The 10987-nt window shown below is 37.0% G+C and overlaps 1 protein-coding gene across 1 annotated transcript in view; it reads right to left on the reverse strand.

Moving 5' to 3' along the window:
* LOC115628961 overlaps positions 1 to 4236 on the reverse strand; it is a 77058-nt gene extending 72822 nt beyond the window's left edge. The window contains exon 1 of the mRNA XM_030525237.1: positions 4224 to 4236. The gene's annotated coding sequence lies outside the window, so the exon portion shown is untranslated. The remainder of the gene's footprint in view (positions 1 to 4223) is intronic.
* Positions 4237 to 10987: the final 6751 nt, after the last annotated feature.

Consider the following 10987-nt stretch of genomic DNA (forward strand, 5'->3'; position numbering starts at 1 on the left):
AGTTTAACAAGTGAACATTTATTACAATGCATGCCTGTTGTTGGCACTATGTTGCTAAGAATAAATTTATAATAAGCACAGGTGCAAACATAATAATAAATAAACACGGGTTTAGTTTAAAGTAAAAAAAGGTAATGCGTAGCACTTGTAATAACAACAATTAAAGTGACTGCAAAAAACCCCAAAAATAAGGAAATTTTATAGCGAAAACGGTAGAGTTTTGAGCGCACGCTGAGGCAAACAAATCTCTAAATTAAACTTTTAAAGACCTGTATCAACAGCAACAACAGCATAGAAGCATTAAAAAACATACGGAAAACGTGCCTGCTAGCAAAACGATAACCTTATACCTAACGAAAATAATTTACAATCCCAACGAACTGCGAAGGCATGATTGCTTGGCCACATCCAAATCAAATATCTTAAAACTAACTAATTACACATCGTTTGGCTTGGCATCCAATGTAATGATTTCTGCAGAAGCTGCAGAGATGAAGCAGAGTAGGAAAGCGTGAGGCAACTTCTGAGCTCTTCTTTATAAATTATCTCACAGAAAATTAAAAAATTGGGAAAACTAAATGAATTCATTGAAAGCGAACCAATAAAAAAGCATTGGAATCACAATTCGCTTCTTTAAGCCTCAGTGTGCGGGCTGGTGAGGAAACACTTAATACATTTTATTCCTGGAGATGTACATTTATTTAACCTTTTCACCTACTACAAGTATATTTGAAGCTTTTTTCTCCACTGTTATGGATGAACACAATATTCTAATTAATTTAAAAAAAGGCATACTCATCAGTATTTTTGATATTTGGAACCATTTCTGCATAATTCATTTATTTAAATAATTTGAAAAAATGTCCCTATTATTTATTGCAGCTATAAGCAATACCAATCAACTAAATGTTTTTTTCGCTCAAAATGGCACCATATTGAAAAGTCAACTATTGACATAGTTTAGTTCAGTTGTTTTATTTTAGCAACAAGTTTTATTTACATTTCCCTATAAATTATGAATACTTTTCGAAAAGTTTCGTTTTTTGATTGAATGCAATTGTTTTGTTGTTTGCTTATTGTATAACAAATTAAACAATTCCCGTATTTATAATCAGTGTGGAGTATTTTTGATTTTAAAGTTGCATTCACATTTATTCAAAGATCCATTTTGAACAATTTGTAACATGATTGAAATCAGATATACACATATTTGTTTTCTCCGCGCTTTTTTAATAACTTTTTACATGCCGATCCCATATTTTATTCAATTCTAAGGCTACATATAACTGCTTTGCGGCTAAATAAAAAATATATATAGTATAATGTAACTAAAAGTATATTTTGTGACAACACCGATTCAGTTTTCCAATTAAAAGACGATTAGAGTTGCAAAAGCCTACCTAAAATTGAATGAGAGTATTATCTTGCTAAAAGCAAGATTTCAACAATTTGTTTCCAGAATCTTTTGGAAAGCAACGCAGCCATAGCATTTAAATAAGATGTTTAAAATGTCTTTCCTTTAATCAGCATTGATAAGAAAAAACTACTTACTTAACAAAAAACTACTTAGAAATACCATACACACATAATTATAAATGTATGTATTTATTATTAACCTAAATTGTGACGATAAAGATGCGAACATGAAAACCTGCCCCAGAAGAAGAGCGTAAAAAAATTAAATTTAATTAAATTAAATTAACGGTCGCTAGAATGAATAGCAACAGCAGCTAACATATAAAAATACAACACAAACAACAATAACCATAAAGGAAGGCAAACGCCAAGAGGCATAGCCGAAATATTTGATTTTGTTTACATTTTTCTCCAGCCAAGAAGGAAAGCCAAAAATGTAGCATACATTTGAGCGCCGGCCAAACACTGCACCGGGGCAAAAAAAGAAAAATAAAAAGTGGAGAAAATCAAAAATACATGAAAATTTTGTTGTATTTTGTTACTTTTGCAGGCTTGGATGCCAAATGATTTGCTTTGAAAGTGACCTCCAGCAGCAGCACCAGCAACCTTCTCCTGGGGGGTTTCTACTTCCCCCACATCTCAAGCTCAAGCCAGACAATGCAAAAATGCAAATACAAAGGCGACTTTGCCATCTTTTTGTTTGGCCAAGCAACTGCAGTTGAACGCTCACAAGGACACTTTCCACCCGGGGCATACGTAGAGAAAGGAGACACATGCACACGTACACCAAATACATATAGACACCAGCACATGAAGCAGTCACGAAACTAGTCTGTTGAATATGGAAGACGTGCCTGCCTATCAGAGTCTGCCTAAACTGTCTGCTTAAACTGTCTGCCCGTCTGCTTGTCTGTCCCTTCATGCCTCCATGCCTCCATCCCTCTGTCTTCCCGTCTGGCACAATCAAAACAATCTAAGCTATCAAATAGGCCATAGCGCGCGTACACAGGCATTGAAACAAGCACACGCGCACGAATTTCTAATTAACTGACAGTCTATCAGTTCACACACACACACACACAAACACAAACACACACACATAGAAATATACGCACTTATTTGCAGGGGCAAAGGCACAGGAAGTCACTTAACATAAGTAAGAAGCTAAGCCAACTTTAAAATTAAATCAAAGTCACTCCAAGGCAACTGTGCCGTCTGGCCCATAAGCTGATACATAAATAAATAGTTGCATGCGTACACGAGTATGTATGAGCAGCATTAATCATACAGTACATGAAGTAGTGTGTGTAACCCAGCATTTTGCATATTCATACCATTGAGAGTTTATAAGAAGCCACCCCTTCTGGCCAATGTTTACAGATGTCCCTATGTTCAAAACGGCCAGCCCGCTCCTCCAAATGCAATTTGCGAATGTGAAATGTAATTAAACGCTCGTTGGCTTTGTTCATGGAGGAGCTCCAAAGAGCTGCCGGAGGCACAGCCTTCTGGAGACAAGCCAGCAAGCGGCAAGCATCATGAAGATGCATTGCAGCAACAGTTTCTTCTTTGCCGAGCTAACATGAGATGATGAGGATGAGTAGATGCTGGTCAGACAGCCACGACGTCTGCAGACAAATTGGTGCCACAAGCCACAAAATGACATAAGTAATTACAAAGGGTGATCCAAAAGTTCTGCTTGTAGTGCAGCTTCCCCTCTATAAATAAAGGTGTGTTAAAACGCGACGTAATTGGTATTTTTTATTATTATAGCGATAGAAAAACATAGCTGAATCGGTCATCCAGAACCGACGTTTGACGGCCCTTGGCTTTTGAATCCCTACTTGTATTTCTTAGATTTACGCAGATCTTGTTTTTAATTTTTGCTTCCAAATTAAATGCCAATATAAAAATATATATAACTTCAACAACGTCTCTGGTAATAGTGACTGGAAACAACAACCCGGCCCGGTGGTCTTGCTATATAATTTAATTTTCCCATACGCGAAAACCCGCAAAAATCAAGTATTTGCTTAACAGTTTTCATTAGATATAATATTAAATTTAAGTTCATTAATAGTCGTATTCAAAAGATGTTAAAAAATATAAATTGGTAGGGTTTCCAAAACTGCTAGAAAAAACTGCTCCAGCACAAAAATGTAGTTGATAGTCAAAATTTTATTTTATTTTAACTGTAAATTCTATTCTATTCTATTTGTGCAGTTTTTAAAATCATCGTTCCCTGAACTGATTTATATTCATAATCGATTTATAAATAAATATATTACAAGTATTAATCACTAACCACTAATGTTTAATATCTGTTTTAAAATAATTAATAAATTTGAGTGTCTGAGAAAATAAGGAAACATGAATCTAGCATATTTGGAATTACGGAAGATCACTAATAAGTTTGTGGTTAGGAATTTCATCAAAAGGCACCCCTTATTCCAAATATCTAAATGCAAGTCCAAATGCTAGCAGATGTACAAGTACAGAGATGGAGAGGATGCTGTATAGTAGAAGGCATTGAGAAGATGTTTAAATAATTCGACATCAAATGAAGGAGACGACGACGATAATGATTATAATGATGCCAAAGAAGACGCTGATAACTATACATTTAGTAATTGTAATTGCAAATGGCATAAGCAACAATAACAGCATCAGCATAAGCATCAGCATCGGCATCGGCATCGGCAACAGCAAGAGGAACAAAAACAAGCACAAAAGCAACAAAAATAACAAAACACACTTAGAAAGCAACTAAGTGAGCGCCTACATCTTTATCTTCATCTTTAGTCACTTACCTGCTCCTGGTTGTCTCTGTTGCTGCCTTGGTTGCGTTTTGCTTTCCCACTGCTCTCTCCTTCCTGCTGCTCCTATATCTTGTCCTGACAACACGACTTAGAAACGCGACGCGTCTGGGCCAACACGTTGTTGACCATCATATAAATTATACACTTGCAGATGCATATTATTTATTTTGTTGTTTACTCAAATTGCTTTGATTTTAGTAAAATTTGTTCACCGTTCTGTAGATTGCCTAACAAATGGGGAAATACAAGTATTTAAATGGGGGAAACACTGCGGGCACTGCAAGAAACGCGCGCGCTCCTTTAATGACTTTTGGGTGACACCTGAACAAAAATAGAAAAAAAAACGGGTACGCGGGAAAATTGGCGCGCAATTTGATAGACACACGCACACTCACGCATTCACACACGCACACACACGCACACACACGCACACACACGCACACACACGCACACACACGCACATGCAGGCAAGTCAACAACAACAAACTTGACAACCACCACACCAGTCCGCTAAAAAGCGGAGGAATATTGGAGACGGACTTTTAGGGTTTACTTAGTTGCCGTGATATATATAAATTTATATATATATATTTATACGTTTATATATGTGTGTGTTTGTGCGTTTCGTGCGTTTGTGCGATGAGCGCGCGCGCACAGCTCTTGACGTGCCGCGATTGGCACTGCTTTTTCAGTTTTGGCCAGTTCGGGCTTTCCAAAATGTCAACGAACCGGTTTGGCGCACGTTCAGCCGCTAACTGAGCCAAAGCAGTGCCTGGCATTACCATTTTAAGCACGAAGTCCGACGCACGACGCACGTTGCACGATGCCGAAGCACGAAGTGTTAAGCAAAACGAATAGCGGAGACGCGACCAGACGCACGGATGCGTGCGAGCTTTTAGCCGTTGGTTGTACACACACACACACACACACACACACACGCACACATACGCACACAACCACTCACGCATTGCTGCCGAAAGCTTGCCAAACACACGGATATGACCTGGTTTATATAAAGATTGAGCAACCCAACGGCCGAGGAAGACACGAAGGCCGGAAAGACGACCAACAGATACCGCAGCTTTTGGCCACTTGTTGACACGACGACCCTCACAGGATTTATTAGGTTTAGGTTTGAGTTTTGGCTCATTGGCTCCCTAGCTGCTTGGCCGTTACAAAAATGAAAAAAAAAACAACAACAAACAAAAAGCCAAAAGCTTTTTCAGAGGCGACAACATTAAATAACTTCCCACTGAGTTCTTGTTACTCAATTATAAACAAAGGAAAAATGCAGGAAACAAAATAAAACCACTCTACTTGTAGCCTTGGAAAAGTGCAATGTTGCCAAAGGTGCGAAGCCAAGCCAGCAAATGCCAAAAGGTTATCGGATAATAAATACAGACTCACAGCACAGGTAAAAGCTATTCTGCAACAGTGAATTAATGTGGGAACATTCAAATTGTTTAGGATTACATTTTAAAATTGCTGCTCATCATTACGTTACACACTACAAATTAAGACCTACATATATGGGTTTAATGAAAAATTGATCATTATATTGTATTTTTAACCGATTTCAAAAAAAGAGGAGGTTATCAATTCGTCTGTATATTTTTTTTTATTTTTTTTTTTATTTTTTTTTATTTTTTTATCTTTGTTACCTCGGTACACTCGACTGGGTAAACTGTTGTTAAAGGTTCTTATACCATTTGAAAGCTGGTGCTTCCAGAATGGTCCCATATAAATTTAGTCCAGTTCTTACAATGGCATCCATGAGAAAACAGCATAAGTCTTAAATTTGTATTAAGTATGTGCAAGACAAATGAACTATGATTCTTTTTTTATTGGAAAGGATGTACTTCAAGGGTACTTTGATGAGAGGTTGGTTAGCTTCTGCAAACGAGGACGTTCTCAATTCGACTGTATTTTTCATTGCTACCTCAGAACTTTCGACTGTGTAAACCGATTTTGATGATTCTTTTTGTATTTGAAAGCTGATGATTCCCATGTGGTCCCATTTCAATTTAGTCCAATTCTGACAATGGCATCCATGAGAAATCCATAATTCTTAAAACATACAAAATGTTCATGGGTTATCATGCGAAGGCACCCGGTAGATGAGGGTCAAATTTAAATGAGATATCATGTGAAATAGAATTTCAATTTCAGTATAATGCCGTCGAAAAAATCTAACCGTAACAATGCGTGTAGCAAAAATACACGAACCCAGCGTTCTAAAAGCTCGAAAGTCAGAAGAACAAACTGCAACAAGAGCCGCAGCTCAACAAATCAGAACAGAAGATATTCGCAGACGACAGACAGACAGTGTGATGAACGTTTTCGACAAAATACATTGAGAACAAGAGTGGCGCTCTCTCATATGAGAAACACGTTTTTTAGGTCTTCCCATATTCATACACATTAGTTAGTGTACTTCACATTCACTAAAAATCCAAAAATAAACAACAATTTAAACAAAAAAAGAAACCGATTTCAAACTATTAACAGGCAGTAAAAAGTAAAAAATAATTGCGTATTCTTCTACAACTTAATATTCAATATATAATGTAGATACAATTATTGTAATTTTTGGAGTCGGTGTCAGCCAAGGAAACACTACAATATATCAATCAATCAATCAATCTACCAGTAATAATATGAGAATACTTTAAGAAATACTTTTTTTACAAATTAACTTTTATACGAACGACAATATACTGTGACAGATTACAGATATTATGTTTTCTAAAATAAATACAATTGAGCAATACGAGTAAATCGAAAATATATATTTTTTCCCTGCAAACTCATTTACCCATGTCGCATTCCTTTTCTATAGTATCTTGCAACTTCTATCTGGCTATCATCCGAAATCATGGTTCGGTTCCAGAATTTGTTGTTATTGTGAAGTTCGATTTACTATTTCTAAAAAATGTGATCAAATCTAGATTCAATAATAGATGTATGTACTCTACATACTTCCATATAAATATATAATTTATAGATATTAAAAAACTTGTATGCGTTCGTTTAGTATTATGTTAGGTTTAAGTTATTAAGCTTTATGGTTTTTTTTGTTTCATTTTGAATCTGCTTTACAATTCCATCTGTTAATCTAGCTTACTGCCAACAGAGTAAGAAGATACTAATTTTAAAAAATTCAAGCTATGAATAGAAGGGGGATATTCCACTTCGCGATACCTGATTAATAAGACATACTTGTATATTTCAAATAAATGCATTGTGGTAGGTATCTATTTGTTTCGCATATGTAGCCAATCATTCTGTATCCCCCAAGAGTGTGAGGTTTACAAATGGGTACAGGTATCTACATGATCAACATGAAGGAACGATTCGATATACTTGCAGTCCTCATCGTATACAACTTTTCAACAATAATAGCTAAGAAAAACAAACCTAACAATCCATTCATATGTAACTTCTTTTTTTCAATAGCTTTGTTAGGATAGTGTGGGTTGAAAGAAATATTCTCCATAAAATACCAGATTACAAAATTCCCGGTATTTTACATGATTGTAAGCTTTGCAATTTTTTAAAACGCTTATTGGACTGAGTTTTTCGATCTTTAACCATTTGATTTATGTTTAAAGGACCCAGAAAGTGCGCAAACAACTTCTGGGCCACATATCTACAAGTATATTAAATCTGAATTCGCTGCCATTGCAACAAGAATTTCTCTCTGTCTCTGGATGCGGTACACTCTTATATACTCGTATTTACGCAAATACATATATTTTGTGGTAAAGAGACAAAGGCTGAAAGCGGGGAAGGGTGAGGAGTTGGAGTCAGTGTGGCAAGGAATGCTTGCGGCATGCAAATGCGGCCGCAGATTTTGTGCGTAATTAGTAAATGGAGCGCAGGGCGTATGGGGCAGAGTTCGACGAACGAATTTTCAGGATTTGAGGGAGCCCGTTGGCAAAAGAATAACTAAGAGTGATTGTCATTAAAGTTGGCGCTTTAGAAATCGCGACAAACGTAAATTTTCCGCCCTTAACTCGAGCATCTTCCGCGGCGCCTTCGGGTATGCAACAATTGGCGCGCTGCACACAGTGCAAGGCACACACATACATACATTTAAATAATCTAGCTACGTATGTATGTGTCTTCAAAAGTAACACGGCACATAGCTCGGCAATAAGTGATAATTCTAGAACTGCTGACGCAGTTTCCGCAGTCCACTCTTTAGCCTTTAATCTCGCATATTGTGCTTAACCTTTGCCTGCAATGTAATCATCTCTTGATGGAATTTTGCAACAAAATATCTTCATAATCTGTTGATTTATTAAATGGTTTCAGTTTATAGAAATAAGATGAAAAAAAATGTCATTTATCCACATTTCTCTCCTTCATCTCATCGCATCTTATCTTTAGATGGCCTCTGCCTTTACCTTTTCTAACTGATTTTTATATCCTTGACTGGTGCAATGGCCCCCGCCCTGCATTTAATCTCATTCGACTCTTTGCGCATTTTTTGCGCGTCATTTGCTTGCCTTTGTCCTTTTTGTGTTTGCAAGTTCTTCGTGCAGCCATCTTCACGGTATCCGTGTCGTCAGCATCGTCGCTGTCGTTGTCGTTGTCGCTGCCGTTGTACTTCAATGGCTTAATACGCGCTGACTTGCTTCTCGCAAAGTTTTGATCCGACGCACGTGCCAACGCTGACAGGGACGCTCACACTACACTGTATTTTAAGCTGACTGACTACCTGGATGGGGCTTAAATATGAAAACGCGCTTCGCACATACATAGATATAGATACTTGTATATAAAGTTGTTCAAATAAATACCATCAGCGCGATATCTCTTCTAATCAAAGGAAACTTCTCTTCTAATATGGTCTCGCCATATCCGGAGCATTCAGGACCCCCTTAATTTTCACGTACAAGTTTTTCATGAATGCAGAACAGGAGCTTCTCGATTACATTTTTCTTGCACTATCTTCGTTTTTCCACATCATTGATTGACCACAAATTAGGTTTTGTATTTCAAGCAGAGGAAATACAAAGAGTCGCACCTTAACCTGTGGGCAGAAAATGGAATGCACTTAATCTATTCTACCCTAACTGGAAATTAATCAATTGGTTTATGTGAATACACCCAGAGCAACCTCTCAGAAAGCAGAAGAGAAGGCTCATCGAGTTACAATACATGGCTAGCCAAAGATGGACATTTTATAAATCTTTTTAGAAGTGTAAAGAAGACGTATTCTAATTTTCTAAATCTTTTTACTATATAGTGTAAAAAAGACGTATTCTGCCACATTTGAACTATTTAAGCATTATTTTTTAAGTTCTTTGAAATTGAACAATCGCTACACCATTTTCTTTTCATCATTCAAGAAAGTAGAGTTTTTCAATCAAATGTCCTATTTTATTGAAAAACTCAATATGATGATAGCAAAATTTATTTTTAATTGCAATTCGATTCATCTTAATGGCTCTGACGATACTGCGTTGAATTTTTTAAGCAAGATGCGTCGCATATTCCATTCAATGCCTTACAAGTCCCATTATGAATTTGCCATACCAACTGAAAAATAGTAACATATATAATTAGTACACACATATTAATTAGTGTTAGTTTAATTCAAATTTAGTCGAATGGATAGTTGGAGATTGCATTATCTTTCTCTATTAATCAGATATTTGCCCCTATCACCCTAGCTATGAGCCCTCTATATTCTACTCTAACGTATGGGATTCTTAGAGAATTAAATAAATCATGAAATTCGAGCCCTCTTTACTTAGAAGCCGTTGTCGAATAACTCACATCTACCGAACTTCACATCACATAAAAAAATGTCGGAGCCTCAGGAATTGTTGGGTCCTTTCGAGGTCTTTATTAAAGACAACATCACTGAAGACGTTCACAAACTCATCAAAACCTATGCGCGTTACAAGCATAATTTCGAACGAGCTAAGCGTCAGGTAGATGAGCTAATGGTGGAAGTGAAGGATATAGAGAAGAACCGTGCCGAGCTGGCTCAACATGAAGATGCCGAAGAGCTGCTGACCCCATTAGGAAGCTTAAATATGCTGACTAAGCTAAGCAAGGAGGACGCCACAAGGTTGATGGATGAGCAGCTTTCAAACGCTACCCATTTACTCAACTCCAAGCAAGCTGACGTGGCTATCCTAGGTGGGGAGCTGGACAAACTAAACACCCAGATATGCAAGAAGCTCACTGGCGCTTAAATGAGAGTCCGACAATACATGTAATTAACTACCTTCAGACATGAACGCTTTCCGACAAATGTAACGACACAATACTTAACGAATAGGCATTTTCGAGAATCGCATAACCATTGTACAACCACAACTTTATTAGACTAATTAGATTATTTGATGAATCATTACGATAATACAAAAATTGACAACTGAGACAACTTAACATTTCTTAAATAATTGCACTTAAAATACATAAAGGTAAAGAACTGCCTAATACTTGAAGCAACTTTGAAACTGTGGACAGCGTGAACTGGGGTAAGAGTAAAGTGTACATATGTCCATCACTAGACGGTAAGCCCCTGATCATAAAACTACAGGCACGCTTGTCACCATAACTGGTACATTTTCATCACTTTCCCCTGGACGCTTCTTTTCCAGCTATAAATGGTTCGTCTTAAACAGAAATTGTATCTGTTCCTTTACATTTCAGGGAAAATCGTTACGAAAAAGAACCTGCAGCGATTTCCGGCAGCGTTTCCAGTGTTACGACTCATATACATACATAAGTAT

This window comes from Scaptodrosophila lebanonensis, unplaced genomic scaffold (genome assembly GCF_003285725.1).
Source record: "Scaptodrosophila lebanonensis strain 11010-0011.00,11010-0021.00 unplaced genomic scaffold, SlebRS2 tig00000129-arrow-arrow-pilon, whole genome shotgun sequence".
NCBI classification, from domain to species: Eukaryota; Metazoa; Arthropoda; class Insecta; order Diptera; family Drosophilidae; genus Scaptodrosophila; species Scaptodrosophila lebanonensis.